The sequence below is a fragment of the Maniola jurtina genome, chromosome 22 (genome assembly GCF_905333055.1).
Source record: "Maniola jurtina chromosome 22, ilManJurt1.1, whole genome shotgun sequence".
Taxonomy (NCBI): domain Eukaryota; kingdom Metazoa; phylum Arthropoda; class Insecta; order Lepidoptera; family Nymphalidae; genus Maniola; species Maniola jurtina.
Window position 1 is genome coordinate 1,763,688 of NC_060050.1, and position 20,151 is coordinate 1,783,838.

At 35.4% G+C, this 20,151-nt stretch overlaps 1 protein-coding gene across 1 annotated transcript in view; it reads right to left on the bottom strand.

Moving 5' to 3' along the window:
• Positions 1 to 10,403, bottom strand: part of LOC123876722 (aryl hydrocarbon receptor) — a 144,118-nt gene extending 133,715 nt beyond the window's left edge. The window contains exon 1 of the mRNA XM_045923030.1: positions 10,336 to 10,403. The gene's annotated coding sequence lies outside the window, so the exon portion shown is untranslated. The remainder of the gene's footprint in view (positions 1 to 10,335) is intronic.
• Between the last annotated feature and the right edge of the window lie 9,748 nt (positions 10,404 to 20,151).

The window sequence follows — 20,151 nt, forward strand, 5'->3', positions numbered from 1 at the left end:
AAAAGTGGCAAATAAACAAATGCAACGCATACGTAGGCGTAAGGAGGATTATTGTAGAATGTAAGAATTATTTGCGGAGTTATTGTACTTAGGCTGATAAGTCGTCACCTGCTGCAGATGCAAAAGCCGTGCCATTTGAACCTAAGCATCCAGGGCCACGGCTGTATTACATCAGCGATAGTAAATCTATGTATTGCCGCTGGGCCACAACCTTATTGCATAAGCGGTAAAATATTAGTTACTAATTTAAAAAATTATTGTAGCGACCGATAACTTCTTAGTCCTTAGGTACCTGCTGCAGATGCAAAAATCCATACCATTTGAACTCTAAACATCCAGGGCCACGGCTGTATTACAAAGTCCATAGTTAAATTATGTATTACCATTTGTCATTGGGTCAAAAGCTGGCAATTTTACCTTTTTAGTCAGCAAGGAAAAAAAAGGATTTTAGTCTGTAGTACCTCCTTTGGATTTGGTTACGTTTCCAAACGGTGAAAAACGAATACATTTATTTATTCGTTCTACTTCTAGTACAGCAACCTATCTTCCAGCCAATAATGAATGATTGTATTAGTGGATGTATGAGATCGATAAATAATCAATTTTTTGGTCAAAAAATCTACAGTAAGCAGTAGAAATTTATAGTACAGGTTAGAGTTTATACACTCCGCGTGCACGTCGTATACGTCGCTTATCGTATCGCAAAGTCATGGCCCCGGAGTTAAATTCTATAGTGAAGAATGAAGATTTAGTATTAAATTATTTTATTGCTATAAAATTATTTGCATTGATCTATTGCTGTGTTATATTGTCACATTGAATTTAAAGGAATTAGACTCGCTTTTATTTAAATTTTAATGCGTGTTAAGTATTTTAAAACAGGAAAGGATTACTTAAACTATAATTTGAATTATTCTGAAATAATAGCTGACGTGTGTATTTTTAACCCCCGACCCAAAAAGAGGGGTGTTATATGTTTGACGTGTGTATCTGTGTATCTGTCTGTGGCATCGTAGCTCTTAAACTAAAGAACCGATTTTAATTTAGTTTTTTTTTTTTTGTTTGAAAGGTGGCTTGATCGAGAGTGTTCTTAGCCGTTTGAAAGTTATCAGCTCTTTTCTAGTTACTGTAACCTTCACTCGTCGGGGGTGTTATAAATTTTTAATTTACACTTGTTAAATTAAAAAGATACATTCAAGTGGGTTATTCATTTCTAATTCACGTGGATTTCACATGAATTAGAAAGATTACGTAGAGTTGTTTTAAAAATCCCATAGGAATCCTTTTTTTTTAGATGAAAGATAGCATGTCCGTCTCTGCGATGCAAACTCAATATCTGTACCTACCAGATATCGACAGACAGACACCTTTTCGCATTTATAATATTATAATAGTATTGGTGAATGTATCTTTATCCCGCGTTCCTATATCATTCAGCCGATTGCATTAAAATTTTATACAGTTGTTGTTGGCACTTACTGGCGGGAAGGTTTCCAATTTCCATCAAGTAAGTACAATAAGTGGCACGCGAGTGATTCATTCAGAGACATTGCAATTTGCAACGCTTGCTGGTTTAAAACTAGTTTGAAATATTCTTTGGAGTAAAGAAAACAAGCAATCAATTTATAAATGTCATAATATCAATCATCGAATGTCACACTTTGCGATATATAATTGGGGGTCTTTTAATTATATAAAAGGCCTATTAAATGTTTTACTATTAATTTTAGTGACATTAATGGTAACTTATATACCTACTCGAAGAAGTGACGGGGTTATAGGTGGTTATAGTTACAAGTAATCAATTTATTAATGTCGTAATATTTATATCAATCATCGATTGTCACACTATTCTATACATAATTGGTGGTCAATTAAAGATATAAAAGGCCTATATGTGTACAGCTATTAATTTTAGTGACATAAATGGTAATTTATAGACTAGACCTCAAGAATATAAGAAGTAAAATGAGAGCTGCAAGCAATCATAATATATTTTATATATATCAATCATCGAATGTCACACTATACATTATAAGGGTCTATTAATTATATAAAAGGCCTATAAATGTATAGGTATTAATTTTAATGACATTAATGGTAACTTATAGACCAAACCTAAGGGCTTGAGGAAATTTACAAGGAATCATTAATATGTAAATATCAATCATCGAATGTCACACTATGCGATACGTAATTGGGGGTCACTTAATGATATGAAAAGGCTATTAATATGTAGTTTTTAATTTTAGTGACACTAATGATAAATTATAGACTAGGTTCCCAGGACTTTAAAAAGAAAAACTGGATAAGTGAGTGATGCGTGACACAAGACGCACAAAGTAGGGTCTCTAGCCACGATAGTTGCTAAAAACTTTAGCGGTCATTATTTCTTAAACGGTAGTTTTTAGAGTTCCGTACCTAACCCATTTAAGCGGAATTTACATTACGAAATTAGTTTCACGACATTAATTCCAGTATCAATTGCACGTGTAAACGTCTAATTTCGTAATGCAACATAACGAAATTAGATTAGACGTTTACACGTGCAAATTGATAGTGAAATTATTGTCGTGAAACTACTTTCGTGCCACTAATTTCGTAATGTAAATTCCGCTCTACTAAGCTTGGGCTACCCGTCCGTCCCTGTCTGTCTGTCAGTGGTCAGTATCTTGTGAACCGTAATAGGTAAAGAGTTGAAATTTTCACAGAATGTGGAATTCTATTGGCGCTATAATTACAAATACATATGTAATTAAAAATTAAAAATGGCCGCCATGAAACCAGAAAATTAAGAAAAATTAAAGAGTGTATCAGGGGGCACGGCAGTGCCCCCGCCAAGACGAGCCAAACGGCGGCCGGGGCGCTACGTAGTACCTTTTTCTCGAAGTGTTTCGCCGTATTTTCGACCCGTCATAACTTCGGTCTGGATGACGCTAGAAAGCTGAAATTTTCAGTATAAGGTGTCCTCAGCAAATTTACCAAATATACTAAGTATCAAATATCTAGCTTTTATGGTTACAGATTTATTGATACCTAAAATACGCCGTTTCCGTCCCTCACTGATGATCATCACAATTCATAGTCTGTAATTCTAGGGTACTTCCCGAAGTCCTAGAAGGCTGAAATTTGGTATGTAGACTAGAAATTGCATACAAACTACAGGAAAATTAAGAAATTGGCAATGCCCCCCCTCTACGCCTCTTATGGGAAAAGCTAATCTGTAAATTCTGTCGCTAGAATGCTGATATTTTCAGGATAAGATGTCCTTGGCAGATTTATTAAACGCACTGAGTATCAATTGTCTAGCTTTTATAGTTTCAGATTTATTGACAGTCAAAACTTCTAGTCTGTAATTCTAGGGTACTTCCCGAAGTCCTAGAAGGCTGAAATTTGGTATGTAGACTAGAAATTGCATACAAACTACAGGAAAATTAAGAAATTGGCAATGCCCCCCCTCTACACCTCTTATGGGTAAAGCAAATCTGTAAATTCTGTCGCTAGAATGCTGATATTTTCAGGATAAGATGTCCTTGGCAGATTTATTAAACGCACTGAGTATCAATTGTCTAGCTTTTATAGTTTCAGATTTATTGACAGTCAAAACTTCTAGTCTGTAATTCTAGGGTACTTCCCGAAGTCCTAGAAGACTGAAATTTGGTATGTAGACTAGAAATTGCATACAAACTACAGGAAAATTAAGAAATTGGCAATGCCCCCCCTCTACGCCTCTTATGGGTAAAGCTAATCTGTAAATTCTGTCGCTAGAATGCTGATATTTTCAGGATAAGATGTCCTTGGCAGATTTATTAAACGCACTGAGTATGAATTGTCTAGCTTTTATAGTTTCAGATTTATTGACAGTCAAAACTTATAGTCTGTAATTCTAGGGTACTTCCCGAAGTCCTAGAAGACTGAAATTTGGTATGTAGACTAGAAATTGCATACAAACTACAAAAAAATTAAGAAATTGGAAATTTCACCCCTCTACGCCTCTGTATGGGGGAAGCAAATCTTTAAATTCTATCGCTAGAATGCTGATATTTTCAGGATAAGATGTCCTTGGCAGATTCATTAAACGTATTGAGTATCAATTGTCTAGCTTTTATAGTTTCAGATTTATCGACATTCAAAACCTCTAGTCACAAATTCTAGGGTACTTTCTAAAGTCCTAGAAGACTGAAATTTGGCATTAAGTAGGAATTTCAAGAATTATGAACAACAGATAAATTAAGAAATCGGGTCCCCCTTCATCCCCTCGTATATGAGATGCATATCTGTAAAATCTGTTGCTCGAATACTAAAGTTTATATGATAAGATGTCCGTGGCAGATTTATCAAACGTACCAAGTATCTGTGTTTCCTGAAGTCCTAAAAGACTGAAATTTGGTATATCTGCTTCAAAATTAAGTTGCAAGATTCCACCCGAACAAACATACCTACATACGAGTACATCGCAAGTTGAATAAAAGCTTTTAAAAAAGAGGTAACGATAGAGAGTGGGCCATGAAAATGATGTACCTACAAGAAATAGATCCAAAAAAAAATTAGGGCACCTGCCAAAAAGAAATGAAATCCCACCAAAAACATTTCATGTAAAAAGTTAGCCAAGACTCACAAGTTCATAATGTTTTCACTGTTAAAAAGTTATGAGATCTCTAGTAGAGCCAAGCCCCTAGCTGATCTTAGATTTGTGCTGGCCATGGGACCTATCCCAAGTCCAAAGTAATATAGCTCTTAAATGTTCTTGACTATATCACATTTATAACAATAAATAACAAATCACTCTACTTACAAGCTCTGATTCTACAAACCCTATATCTTGGTAAAAAAAGTACGGCTTGGCCGTTTAATGTTCGTAAAACTATTACATGACATAACCTATTAAACGTTAAAAGTTATTAAACGGGCAAGCCGTCTTTTTTTTACCAAGATGTAGGGTTTGTAGAATCAGAGCTTGTAAGTAGAGTGATTTGTTATTTATTGTTATAAATGTGATATAGTCAAGAACATTTAAGAGCTATATTACTTTGGACTTGGGATAGGTCCCATGGCCAGCACAAATCTAAGATCAGCTAGGGGCTTGGCTCTACTAGAGATCTCATAACTTTTTAACAGTGAAAACATTATGAACTTGTGAGTCTTGGCTAACTTTTTACATGAAATGTTTTTGGTGGGTTCTTAGTTGTACCCGACCTATTATCTACTAAGCCTCGGCTGCCCGTCCGTCCCTGTCTGTCTGTCAGTGGGCCGTATCTTGTGAACCGTTATAGGTAAAGAATTGTCACAGAATGTGTAATTCTATTGGCGCTATAGCAACAATTAATATGTAATTAAAAATTCAAAATGGCTGCCATGAAAAGTTTGACAAATTAAAGAGCGTATTCTTACTTTACCCAATACAAATAGGTGAGAACCAGTCTAAGAGCTAACTCAGGTATGTTTCACTTACCATTGAATATGTATGAACAAAAACCTTTTTTGGTACAAAGTAGTTATAATGTTTGTAATAGGTAGGTAATTAAGTAGTTATAGATAATAACATATTCAAAAACTTTATACTTACCTTTGATGTTACTCATAAATATTAATACAAAAAAGTATTTATGCCATATCATTAAAAACTCAAGTTATAAATAATACTATTATCCTCATTTAAGAAGGTAGGTACCTACAGTACGTTTTTGATAAAAAAAATTGTGTCAATAAATTGATAGGCAGTTTTTACTTGCACATGACCTTTTCAACATAGTACCTACTTAGTCAATAATAGGGATGATGGCTGCCAGTCAAATCAGCGACTTTTTATCAAACGTTAACAGTGCTCTCTCCGTCACTCGTTTCATACAATCGTAGTTCCAATTTCATTTGAATATTAAGCAACAAAAGTCCATGAAATGCAGACATATTCTAAAAACTAATATCTGTGTCTGTGGTGTTTTAGATTTTTCTAAAAATATGTAGTTTTAAAATTACAGGGCTCAAAGATTTGTATGAAAATTTTTAAGACCGCGTAACTTTGAAACCGAATATCTTAACAGAAATCTGGAAAACCACAGACAGATATTAGTTTCTAGAATATGTCTGCAAAATTTCATGGACTTTGGTTGCTTAGTATTCAAATGAAATTGGAACTACGATTGTATGAAACGAGTGACGGAGAGAGCCCTCTCTCGCTCAGGATAGAAACTAGCAGCGAATGTGGAATTATGGAAGATCCTTTATTTTTATTGATTACTAATAAATAATTTATTTTTGACATAGGGATTATACCCACTGAATACGACTATGGTTGTAAAACTTAATTTTTACAACTCGCGAGTCGAACTCGCACACGAAGGGTTCTGTATGATACAAGGTATACCTACGCAACACTTTTACTTATGTATGTAGAGCACTGCAAGTTAATAACGGAGTGCGCCATCTATATGCGATTTAGTAAATCTTTTTCGTCGAGACATTTATTTTGTTATATAAGTAACGACAAATTCTCCGTTTCCGGATTTTTTCCTTTGCTTGTGCTATACGCCCTACCTACCTGCCAAATTTCATGCTTCAAGGTCAATGGGAAGAACCGTATAGGTTTTCTTAACAGACGCGACAGACGGACAGATGCAGACAGACAGACAGACAGAGAGACTGACAACAAAATCTTATAAGATCACTTCTTCGCGCTTCACGGAAGATCAGCGCTGTGCCTGCGTTCCCGACACAGGTGCAGCAAATGCTGAGTGGAGTCCATTTTGGTACCACACACCACGCATCTCATTTTATATATTTTTATTCATTTTTAGTTACCTTTTTGTGGCACCAAATAAACAGTTTTCTTTCTTTATTTCTTTCTTTCTATTAAGGTTTCGTTTTTCGTTTTGAGGTACGGAACCCCAAAAAAACAAATCCACGCGGACGAAGCCGTGAACATCATAGTAAGTCCCTAGTAATGAAACCTTGAGGTTTGTTGACAATATAATTATCTAATTACCGTTATTCTAGTGTCGTACAGTAATAGTAATTATGAAATTACTATACAGTGCAATAAGGGTGCTTATAGACATTGAATAAACGACCGTGCTACGGTTGGTGACCGCTCTCCGCATATGGTGTGTATGGCCAGTTATCATTTATATCATTCAAATTATTGGGTATACTTTTATAGCCCTTTTATAACTATTATGAACCTCAATTACGTAACGCGACAGCCGATGATCGCTACAATAATTATGACGTTTTATAATTGACTGTCAATTTTCAAAGTGTAAGAAGGCTGGAAAATTGTTGTTATTGTAAAATGCTTTGGTCATAATAGTAAATTGTTTGGAATTATGAAAGAACTTAATTTTTTAGAATTTTAATCGTTTATGTAGCTTTAAAGCGCGCTGCATAAGTACTTAACGTGGTTTTTTCTAGTGCAGGACGGAACGAGACGTAGTTATTCCATCCATATAGTAGAGAGTTCAAGAAATACTCCCTTTCTATCCGCCGTCTAGGCCGGCTAGCATGGGCAGTAGATAAAAATTATATCCCCCAATTATATCCACTGATTTCTATGACATCGGTTGATATAATCGGGGGATATAATTTTTATCTACTGCCCATGCTAGCCGGGCAGGACGAGAAAAAACAAGTAAAAGGAAAATATAGGCAAATAAAATTGGCAGTCAGTAAGACTGGTTGGTTGGACCTAACAGTTAAAAATATGAAATAGGTACCTAATAGTGATGTTATTTTTTGGATTTTCAAATACATATTATACTACCAAAAATTAATATTTCACAATTTGTAAATTATTATTAAAACCATTAACATTAGTTTACTTTTTACATCCATCGGCACTCATTAGCATGTCGCTGATGCAACCTTGAAGTTTTTGCCCATCCCAAAATCGCCTAACACACCTGAAGAAGTTTCCACTTCAAAAATGATTCTTCCTACTCCATTAATTTATATTTCACCATGATTACACCTTATGGAAAATCGATGCAAAAATCTGAAACCGTTCCAGATGCCAATTCGAATCCGTTAGCCGAACTATTCGATTACCACTCGTCACAATTCACGCCACCAATCGATTTAACTGTATCGATATGACGCCCATTATTCACCCCATAAATTACTAATCGAATCGATGTAATAGGCCACAACTAATTTTTGAACGCACCATTCGCTATGGTCTTTGGTTCAAAGATGTAAATTCTCTAGATATTCCTTTTTAGATTAAGTACGCTCGATAGTGTTTTTAGTGGATTTAAATTGAATTGTGTTAAAATGATTGAGATGAAAGGTTTAATTGGTTTTATCTAGATACCGGTGGATATTCAAAATAAAATGAAACATTGACATTATAATATCCTGCGTAAAGAGTAGGTAAAGAGATAAATTATTAGGGAATTTTTATTCACGGTTTCACGTACTTAATATTTTATTGAGGCATAAATTTTAAGAAGATATGGGAAATTTCACTAAATAATGTTCTACTGGAGAATGAATTTAAAGTTTGCTAGTTTTTCTACTATAAATCGGTCAAAATTACGAATAGGCCCTTAGTATTTTAAATACAAGTAATTTAGTAAGTACTTTTAACGCTTCTTAAAAGAGTTCAAACGCTTTTCTACTTAAATTACAACCAAATATGTCAAGTATAGATATATGCTCATAAGTATATAGCTCTGCCTTCTTTCATCCAAAAAGCGGTTACCTTACCTGTGTAAAAAATAGTTTAAGAATTATCGCCAAAAAATAAGTAGGCATCTATTTTAGAAAAAAACTGGTTGTCTGTAAAGTCGGTTTACTGACGATAGTTGAACGTGACAACAAAGGCCGATTGTGCTTCTTAGTCGCTCGTTCCGCGCTCTCGCTTGCACTTCAAGCCTTACATGGAACGCCTCAGAGCGAGGTAACGCCGCATGAGTCATGTTTTTTCGTGCGTGCAGCCGGCTCTATCGAATTATAAGACGTTGTCACGTCAAAAAACTGATGATTGGATTTAAAGACATATTTTTACCATAAACATGTAATGTTCACATTGTAATTCTTGTTCAGTGATGAGTAAGACAGATAATAAATAATGTAGATAGAGTAGAAGGGATTGCTCTTCAGTCTTCACAAATGTCAACCAAGTGTCATAGTTTTAAATCTTCACTTTAAATACGTATGTAACATAAGTAATATTTCTCCTTCTTTTTTAGTAATTAAGTAACATAATATATGTAATATTACTAGAATATTATTAGAATATTATTACGATGACAATGACACATCCAGTGACTCTATGTCATTATACAAGAATGACCAAATTAAAATCTAACCTTGCTCAAAACTATTCTAGACATTATTTCGAAACAGTTAAACAGCAAAATCGAGTAAAATTTCAGTTTTTGGCAATCACAATGAAATCATTTATGTTGAAATATGAATGTTTTCATTTTTATTATTGTCATGAATCGATTTGTTTCGATTTTCGATTTTTATTACGATAATCACCTATTGCCGGGTGTTATTTTCCGCTTAGAGTTAATAAAGGTGTAAAAAAGATTTCACACAAAACTTAATTTTAATGTAGCTTGTAAGTATACTTATGTATTAAGTAAGGTTTATTTCTTCCGAATTTTCGCAGAAAAATAATGTTCTCCCGACCAATTTCGGCGACGGCGAACAATCTCTATAGAGGTTAGCCAAATACGCGGGAAATGTTATAGTGCGCAAACACTGGTGCTCTCTCTGGCTCTGTTCTTTCACTCTCATAGCCCGATGGGACGGGAATCCGACACGACCGGAGAGAGATCAGGCGCAGGACCAACGGCTTTACATGCTCTCCGAGGCACGGAGGTGACAGACCGCCAATTTTCTAACTCTGGGCTAGAAAATGCCTGCCTCCTGAGAATTTCTTCAGAGAAAAACCCAATACAGCTATTTTTCACTGTCCATACAGTACGGATCACAGTATAGATAGTATATCCATACTTCCATACTTAATATTATAAATGCGAAAGTGTGTCTGTCTGTCTGTCTATCTGCCTGTCTGTCTGCTACGTTTTCACGGCCCAACCACTGAACCGATTTTAATGAAATTTGGTACAGACTTGGGATACATCCCGGGGAAGGACATAGGCTACTTTTTATCCCGGAAAATCAAAGAGTTCCTACGGGATTTAAAAAATCGAAATCCACGCGGGCGAAGCCGCGGCATCCCCTAGTATCTAATAAGTATAAGTATGACTCAATGGCGGCAGATTATAAACTAAACCTATTTGTCGTGAGGTAATCATGATCCATAATCATGAGGAACCTTCAGAGATGGGTATGGTACCTTAATAAAATAATGTAAAAAAAACTGACCTTTTCCCATTCCTCCGTCTTCTCTTAGTAGCGTAGACAGTGCCCAATTGGCTCGCCTGCGGCTGCGGCGGCCGAAGCAGGCTCGTGTCCACGCAGCTATCAAGTGCGTAGCCACTCTGCCCGCCCCAGCCGCACAGTTGCAGCTTCGACTCAGTGGCTATCTTGCCGGCTGGTGGCTCTTCCTCCCCGAGCCCCGACAAGGGAGGCAGCTGGTACACGTTCGGAGACACTTTGAGGCACTATTGTGTTCCAGTCACCAAAATGTTACATCTGTATCGCTATTCATATAGAAATAGTTTGGCAACAGCGCTTTTGTTGCATTTATATCGCATTTGCAACTAGGAGTTACTGAATAGTTGTCTTGTTGCTGTAATTTCCTCTTTCTTTACACCATGCCTTCACAAGGGAGACAGTTCGGAGACACTTTGACGCACTAAGTTTCAGGTTACCAAAATTTTACTTCTGTATCGCTACTTAAATAGTTCAACAACAGCACTCTTGTTGCATTTGTAGCGCATTTGCAACTGCATGAATCCCTTGATGTCCCTTAGGTACTGTTATTAGTTCCGAAAATAAGTTGTCATTATTTGACTTAATGTGTGAATCGTTTAAAAACCACACATTTGTTGCATTTGTAACACTGCATGAGCACACAGCATAACCACTTAAACAGAGAAAGGTATGGTTTTATTTATGCACTACTATGCCAATATTTTAACACTAAGATTTTTAATATTTAAGTAGCAATGACATCTCTAAATGAGCACGCATCTTTGTTACATTTACTTTTGTAATTAGTTTGTAACTGTTGCATTTACCTATATCGCCAAACGAACACGCATGCTTGTTACATTGGAACTACAAGAAGAAAATGGAAATTACTTTTTAACATTCGAAAATCGAAATCACTTCGATTCTATTTATACTTAGTAAAAAAATTATATCATGATTTTGTCATAATTTTTTGCACTTAGAGGCGTTATTATTCAAAGTTTCTGCCCATGCAAAGCATGCAACACAGATGCAAGTTGCAAAAGACAACACAGTAAAGTGTTGTTAGTAACGTTACGAACAATTGGGAGTAAGTTATTTTCTTAGTTGCAATTTTGTTTTTGTTGCAGTCATGCCAGTTGCATTATTATCACTTATAAGTCCTGGTTAACAACTTAATAATTAGCTCAATTAACTGAATTCAATTCACTGTTTATTTTTGTAAAGAGTTGCATGTTATTTAAAAAAATCATAGATAGGAAGAGCAAAAAGTTTTTATTTCAGCTCTATGATAGCAATGTTTATTTATAGAGACGATGGTATTTTGCTTTTATGCTAATTTTAGTAAAAAAGGTATCATCTGGTCCACTCTAACTAATTGTTACGGTATCTAAGAACTGCGTAAAAAAAATCGTTAGTTTGAAAATGCTCTATTTCTGTCTGATAGCATATCTTTTTGTTAATATTTATTTAGTCTTACTTTTTTTTTATTTAGTAAATAATGTTAAGGGCATATAAAATTATAAGATATAACCTCACATTCGTAAGCTTTTAAGAAAAAAATCACAAAATACTTCTCAATTAAATTGCACTGACTCTATAAAAAAAATTGTAATCTATCTATACCTACTTAATTTATATTAATTGGTGTACGATTGATTTATTTAATCTTAAAATAGATACATCTCTACAAGTTGTTTTTTTTAATTTATCTACCTAATCGATTACGATTTAAAATACCGAATAGGTAAGTCTAGTTGATTTATTGTAATTTTTGAATATTTGCAAAATCGATTGCGTTTGACCTCGATTTTATATCTTTGTTTTAAGAATTATTGATCCGTCGAAAATTAGCGCATCCGCCGGTAAAATAAATTCATTGTTTTAAATTGTTTAGTAATTTAATGATTGGTATTGATTTTTTTACATTGTACTGTGACACCCTTTTATTAGATGTTAATAAATATTTTCATTTGTGCAACTTATTTTAAAAACCTTGACATTTTTTTTTTTTGCTACTTGCTTCTTCATGGTCGAATACTAAAATGGCTGTTATTTTAATAACCTCTTAATTACTATTAAGAGACTATTATTTGTTTACCTAATAAGCACGATGCCAAAAACACTTTCAATACGATTTATTTTTAATTTTTAAGATGCTTTTCAGCTCTTATTTGGGGATAGCTTCTTGTGGTTCTTTATCTTTATGATTAAGTTATAAGAATTACATGATATTTTAATCTGGGGAGAAAAAAATATGTCCCTACGTAATTTTTTGCTAAAAATTACCTTGTTACTTTTACCTTTACACTTTTTAATTGACCTAAGCAATTTTTATGGAAGATGTCTTGAGCTCTAATCGGAATTTTATTGGAAGAAACCGGTTTGAAAACGAAAAAAAAAACTGAAATTTTCACAACACTATCGTCCATTCAGTCATGTAGGTACAACACTGATTTCAGGTTCTATCACCAGAGGTCACTTTTAACTTCAACCACCGATTTTCTTTTTACAACATAAACCACTATCGTTTATCACTTAAACACTTCAGTTCTATATCGCCTTTACTGTCAGTTTTTTTTTTGAATTTTTGTTCACGTGTTTTGTGTGGGGTGCGAATGGTGATAACGCGCGGCGCATACGCCAAGCGCCGGATACCTTGTGGCCGGGTTCCTACGAGGGCCTTAACAGAGATGGGCGGGGCTTAAACAGACCACGCCCATTCAACTCAACCCACCAATCGAAACCCCCCCGGCGTCATCAAAGCGCAGCCTGGGACGTACTTTGCGTTTTTATTTTCAGTACACTTCGATTTCTTTTGCGCTTTTTTTTCTTATTGAAAGTAAATTGTATCGCTTCTATTCGGCTTCCGAAATGCCAGTGTTGACATGGGAGAAAATATTATTGCATTTTATTTAATAAAACTTTTGCGTTGTTTTGTATTGTGTTGTTTTTGAGCAGTAAGTATCGATTTTACGTTCCGATAGTAAATTTTTAGTTTGAACTTTAATTAGGTTAGTGTGCATATTAATACTTAATCAGCAGTTATTTTCATGGAGTTATCAACAGTTATGTATCTGATAAAGGTTAAAGGCAATGTGACGTTTTCTGTTGCACCTAAAACACACTAGGTAGACTGACAGATCCAAATCAAGTGCTGTCTTTTTCCTCAGGGAAATTATGAAAGGGATAGCAATACATTTACAATACCAAGGTATCATTCGAGTCTTGTTTATAAATTGATAGGTCTAAATCTAGTGCTATCTTTTTCTGCAGGGAGTATAATTATGAAAGGGACAGCAATAAATTTAGGTTTAGTCTCGTCCTTCAACAGAATTAGCCACAATATCAGTTAATTTGTTATGAATTAAATTAGTTGTAAACTTGTATTCTACCTAAGTATATCTACTTACTTAAGGACCACATACACTACTACAGTTTTTTACCTAGTAGGTAAATAAAAAATTGGCCTATTCACAAAATAAGTAGGTATGTAAGTAGGTAGGTAGGTACCTACCTACTTAATGCAAATCCAAAGTCAACGTGACTTTGGATTTGCATTAAGTTGCTTATCTTAAAAAAAAAAAAAAACAAAAAGTAAATAATGGCTCTACGTATTAGGTATGACATAGTTTGAATAGGTAAGCACACAATGTAAGGTAATTTTCCTCTTTTACTTAGGTAAGGTATATTTTTTATTTGTAAAGTAACTAAAACTTCAAGTTTTCTTTGGTGACAAAAAATAAAATAAAAAAGCGGCGCCCCTAAATCCGTCCCCCGTAAACAGCGCTGACGTCACAATATGGCCGCCCCGTAAGGGAGAGTTTTCGCATTTTCCCCTCGGCCGTCCGACGGCGCGGACGGTCAGTGTACAAACGCGTCCTTGATTATAATTAGATAGGGAAATATTATGTGGATTAGTAATAATTAATGGATAATAATTATTTAGATATTTACCTATTATAAGTACTATCTTTACTTTCATACCTAGGTACTAAATATGTACCTACCTCCTACTAAATGTACCTACCTAGTTTTTTTTTAAATCACGTAAGAACTCTTTGATTTTCCGGGATAAAGTAGTCTATGTAAGTACTTATAGTCCAGGACTGATGGTTTTCATGCCATCGTCCGTAAAGAGATGGCCTCACTCCTACAGCGCCTTTGTAATAGCCACAACAACATTCTGGGTCAGCATTCTGGATGCAATAAGGGAAAGGATAGGCTGCCCAATAAGTAGGTACCTAAGTAACTAAACATTGGGTACTTAGGTACCTGTGGCCACCGGACGACTAGAGTTGCCACGGCAGGCCACTTTATTTACTTTATTAGGTACTTACATAATTATAAGTAATTATTGTTACTAACACAATAACTTTGTATAAGGATCTATTTGTATTTAAAACTGTGGGGTCTGAAATAAAATCTGATTTAAGTGTTTATTGTTTTATTTATTTATGTCATCACCAGGATGCAAACTGTCTCTGTAGGTATCTAACAACTTACCCCATATGGATTAATATTTTTTTTAAATCCCTAGAACCTTTCTTATCCTCCGGGACCTAAATGATGAAACTTACATTCAATTAATATTTTTTCTTTTAATCTATGATACTAAACGATTAATCCCACCTTCCTTCTAGACTCGAAAGAAACTAAGTACCTACCCAATTTACATCAATCGCAAATTCTTTTTTCTCAAAGATCAGTTTTGAAATAACACGTTGTACTATTATAGTCGCAATCAAGCAGCGTATAAATTTTACCCGAGCGAAGCTGGGTGGATCAGCTACTTAGTTTACAATAGGTCTGGATCACAGAAATCCAATAGTCTTTTATATCTATGGTCTGGATAGAGTCAACGATATCCAATGGGTATAAGGATAAAGTAATGACATCAACACACAAGCGGAGCGGGGCGCGGGCGTAGTCGACAATAAACGCTTTGATTTATACCACACCGCCACCCGCCTGTGACATCGCCTCGTAAATCATAAAGGAATTGCCGAAAATCACGCGTCCACGAATATCTACTCTGATTATGAGTGCGGTGCACGTTACAAGCGGAAGCGGTAACGTGACAAGAATAAAGAGCACTAAAACCGAAAACTAAAAGACAGATATACGTAATAAAATTGTTTTGTACTATATATACCTATATCTATATTTATCAACTTAGAATTTTTTCTTCTTTCATTTAATATACACTATACTTACACATGCACTCGATACAATAGATTTTGGAGACCCCCACTTTTTTAGGATGTAACATCCCTCAGGACGATTTTTTTCGTATAAAATGTTGCCTATGTCAGCCGGACTATAATAACGAATCGATTGACACCTCATCAAAATCGGCTGAGTAGCTTAGACGATACAGTGGATCACACATAAATACAAACCTACATATTACATGCATACATAGACTGCTCAAATCACAAACGTTTCTTTTGGCTTTGCTGTCAAAAACAAGAGCTGGATACAGATGGATACTGGGAACGAGAATTCTCTAATGGCATATTTATGACAGGATGTCGAGTTTGGGCTTCCATATATTAGTTTTAATCTAATGACATTACACTTGGTGATTAGTAAGTCATTAAAAAACTTTTTTTTTCTCTCGTCTGGCTTTACAAAGATTAGCCAATGTCAAGTTTGTAGTTATTTGTAACAAGTTAGTTAAACTATACAAGTATGGACCCCGTCTGTGCCGGCGCTCGCCGACACACGCACGGCACCCCCTTAGAGCGCTTTCCAGTCAGTTTTAACAAAAAAAAAAAAACACTTTAAAAAGGCAGAGCACGCCCGTCAGCCAACACCAACACAGACGAAGTCCCAGAAAAACTTTGACTTTAAAAAAGTTTTTCGACGTTTAACTTTTTATGACTTGTACCACACAAGCATGTAGTAAGCTTTATAAAGGTATATACAAGTGTTCATAAAAAGTGTTTTATTTTGTTTTACGGTTTAAATGTCGCATAATAATTGTTATTAATTCTGATATAGTTAGTTAGCGTACACATCTCAAGGCAAAATGTAATTAACAAAGGAGTTTAAATATTGGCTTTTATTATTGTTATAGCTCACTTTTGGCTTTTTGTTTGACCCTTTTACATCAAGGCTGAAATAAAATACCTAGTGTGAAAAAAAATTGGAAGTCGTGAATGGGAACAGCCAGTGTGAATAGCCGACAGAAGTGAAAACTTAAAACTATGTTTTTTTTTTAATTCTAACGTTTAGTACAGGGACAGACATATAGGCTACTTTTCTTGTTATCCGCCGAGTTTCTTGCTGGTTCTTCTCCGTAGGAACGGCATTCCGAACCAGTGGTAGATTATTCTGACGATTCAAAAGCACTTGTAAAACTTTAATTGAATAAAAATAATTTGAATTTGAATTTTATCCCGGAAAATTAAAAAGTTCCCACGGGATTCTTAAACGCCCATCAATTTAATCGATTTGTATGTTTGGTAAAGAGGTAGTTTTCATCCCGGTAAGTAATTGTCGTAGGTAACTTTTATCCCGGAAAATTAAAGAGTTCCCACGGATCCTGGAACTCTTTCACTTTTTGGATGAAAACTTGTTTTTCACTCAATTACTCTGAGACGGATTTGAGTGTCTGGCAATGCATGACGTGATTTTTAATACTATTCCGAAGAAAATGTAAAAAAAATAGACTTTATAGGTACCTAAGTACTTACCTTCTTTGACGTAAGATTTTTTACACCTTTATTACCTGTTATCTCCCAAAGCCACCATGATCCAAACTTCATAGTCGCGGATCGTTCCTCCCTGTGTTGGGGACAATACGCACGCGCTGGCTCTTATTCCATTATGTGTAGGTAACGTGGAGTTAGGTTACTTTAACCCGTAGAAACTTTCCGTTGCCAAAATGATGTTGATGATAGTACTGTACACTTTTTTTAATACAACAAGTGTAAATTAAAAATTTATAACACCCCCGACAAGTGAAGGTTACAGTAATAACTAGAAAATAGCTGATAACTTTCAAACGGCTGAACCGATTTTCTTAAATTATGGCTAAGAACACTCTCGATCAAGCCACCTTTCAAACAAAAAAAAGTAAATTAAAATCGGTTCATTCGTTTAGGCGCTACGATGCCACAGACAGATACACAGACACACAGATACACAGATACACAGATACACACGTCAAACTTATAACACCCCTCTTTTTGGGTCGGGGGTTAAAAATAGTGATAAAACAGTACAGTAACGACATCTATTGGCCCGCGTTTGAATTATGGTTCCTTTAGGGGTGGTTGCAATGTTTGGTGTGTCGTTATAAGATATTCGGTACCTAGTTCATCTCATACCACGTACAAGTACCTACTAATGATACAATAATATGCACACATTATGTAGAAAACACTTGTTATAACTTTGTTATATAAAATCATCAAAACGGCTTGAAGATTCAAAGACTTGCAAAAGTTAATTTAGATAGATGTTAATACGAAAATGAACTATCCAAATTGCACACATAAACTCTTATAAAATAACTTAATATACCTACCAATAAAACACAATAAATGTCTCTACCTATGCGCGTTACTTTTAGATTGATAGTTACCTATTAGTAACTATCCAACCGATGTAGTCCCAGACCGGTTTGATTAGAAAGGCAATAATGCGAAGTATTTTTACAGTGTGTAAGGTGATGTCCGTAACATCCTGGCAAGCTGAGGTTAGGAGTGACGTGTAGATGTACCAAAAAATAATGATTCTCTTAGTGTGATATCCGTCGGAGAAATGAGGTTCTTTAAGAATTTGTTTAAAAGTCCAATGTGACAACCCTGCAAACAGCTGATCGTGGAAATAAACTCGTGAAAAGCTTCTGTGAAATCGAAGGATACTTGAAATGATTGTCAAGTAGCAGCAATGACATAAGTAGAAGTCATTGAGTAGCAAGCATGATACAAAGAAGTCATTGAGTAGCAAGCAATGATACTTACATAGAAGTCATTTAGCAGAGGCAACGAAAGAATCTATGCACTAACTATTTAGTACCTATCTATTAGGGACCTCATTTTGTAATGATATGTGACTCATAAAACGCGCTATAACTATAGATAAATCAGATAAATACCTACCTTAGCTGAATTACAATCAGTTACAAAAACTAAATTAAAATCGATTCATTTGTTTAAGCGCTACCTACGATGCCACAAACAGATACACAGATACACACGTTAAACTTTATAAAACCCCTCGTTTTGGGTCGGGGGTTAAAAATAATTTCATTGCACAATAAAAAAAAATGGCGTCCAATTCGAATCCAATTCCAAAAAAAAGTCTTCCCCGAAATTGTCTTCAAAATACCGCAACTCCAAATGCGAACATATGCCACGAATTTTCTCGATAATCGCCGGCTAATTCGATACGATTCGAATTTTAATCGAGAATTCGTCCAATTTTTTTGTAATTTTTTTTTACGCAAAGACCGGCGCCGCCGAGAGCTGTCAATCAAACTGGTGCATATTATTATTAGGGGTATTGTAATCACAAGTCGAAATTTTCGACAGGTCCGCTTTGGAGATCCGTGGGAGTGTGAAAAATCATCTTATCTTACTTATCTAATACTTATTATATATGTGGAAATTTGGATATTTAGATGTTTGTTAGTCCTTCACGCCTGGGCACGGTGATTAGTTATTTAGAGAGAAATATACCTAATAGTTATATTTACTCTTTTAAAATATTCGATCACACTAATATTATAAAGGAGAAAGTTTGTATGTGTGTGTGTGTGTGTATGTTTGTTACTCCTTCACGCAAAAACTACTGGATGGATTGGGCTAAAATTTAGAATGGAGATAGATTATACCCTGGATTAGCACATAGGCTACTTTTTATCCCGGAAAGTCAAAGAGTTCCCACGGGATTTTGAAAAAATCCTAAATCCACGCGAACGAAGTCGCGGGCATCGGCTAGTTTGTAATATGACTGAATGAATGACTAGGTCATTTGCAAATGCTAAAAACATTTCGAAAGATGGAAGCGGGCTAACCTGGAACGGGTATGGCAGTTTTTATTAAACCCATACTCCTTTGGTTACACGGCATCGTGCCGGAACGCTAAATCGCTTGGCGGCACGGCTCTGCCGGTAGGGTGGTAACTAGCCACGGCTGAAGCCTCCCACCAGACATCGGTCTCCCAGTCAGAGTGCGCTCAATAGATCTCAGCCTTAGTCTACGTTTAAAATATGCGGAACGCTTATTACAATGTACCGATTCGGACTTGAAATTGTACCCTAATTGCATTTTGTCTTGCGGCTGTAATTGTCCGGGCTAGGAGGGACGTAAAAAACGCACTTATGCGTTGGCCTTTAACATTTTTTTTTGTTGAATTTGGATTTATCCCTAATCTTCTATTGACACCGTAATAAGGCCAAAATATTGTACTAATAATATATCAGGAATCGTGGAGACTTCCATGCCAAAAATTGTTTTTTATTAACTAATTCATTCACCACAGCTTCGCTCCGGTGATCAAAGATACATCCTACCGGTCAAGTGTGAGTCGGATTCACAACCGAAGGATTCCGTACCATGGTACAAGATATACTTTTTTTTTTACATGGTGGCCATTTCGAAATCCGCTATCTTGGTTTTTACTTTTTATTATTTATTGTTACTTGTTATAGCCGCAATAGAAATATACACTCTGTGAAAACTTCAACTCTCTACCTATTATGTACAGTTCCTGAGATACAGCCCTCTGACAGAGAGATGGACTGACAGCGGGGGCTTAGTAGTGGTAATAGAGTCTCGTAGGTAATTGGCACCCGGTACGGAACCCTAA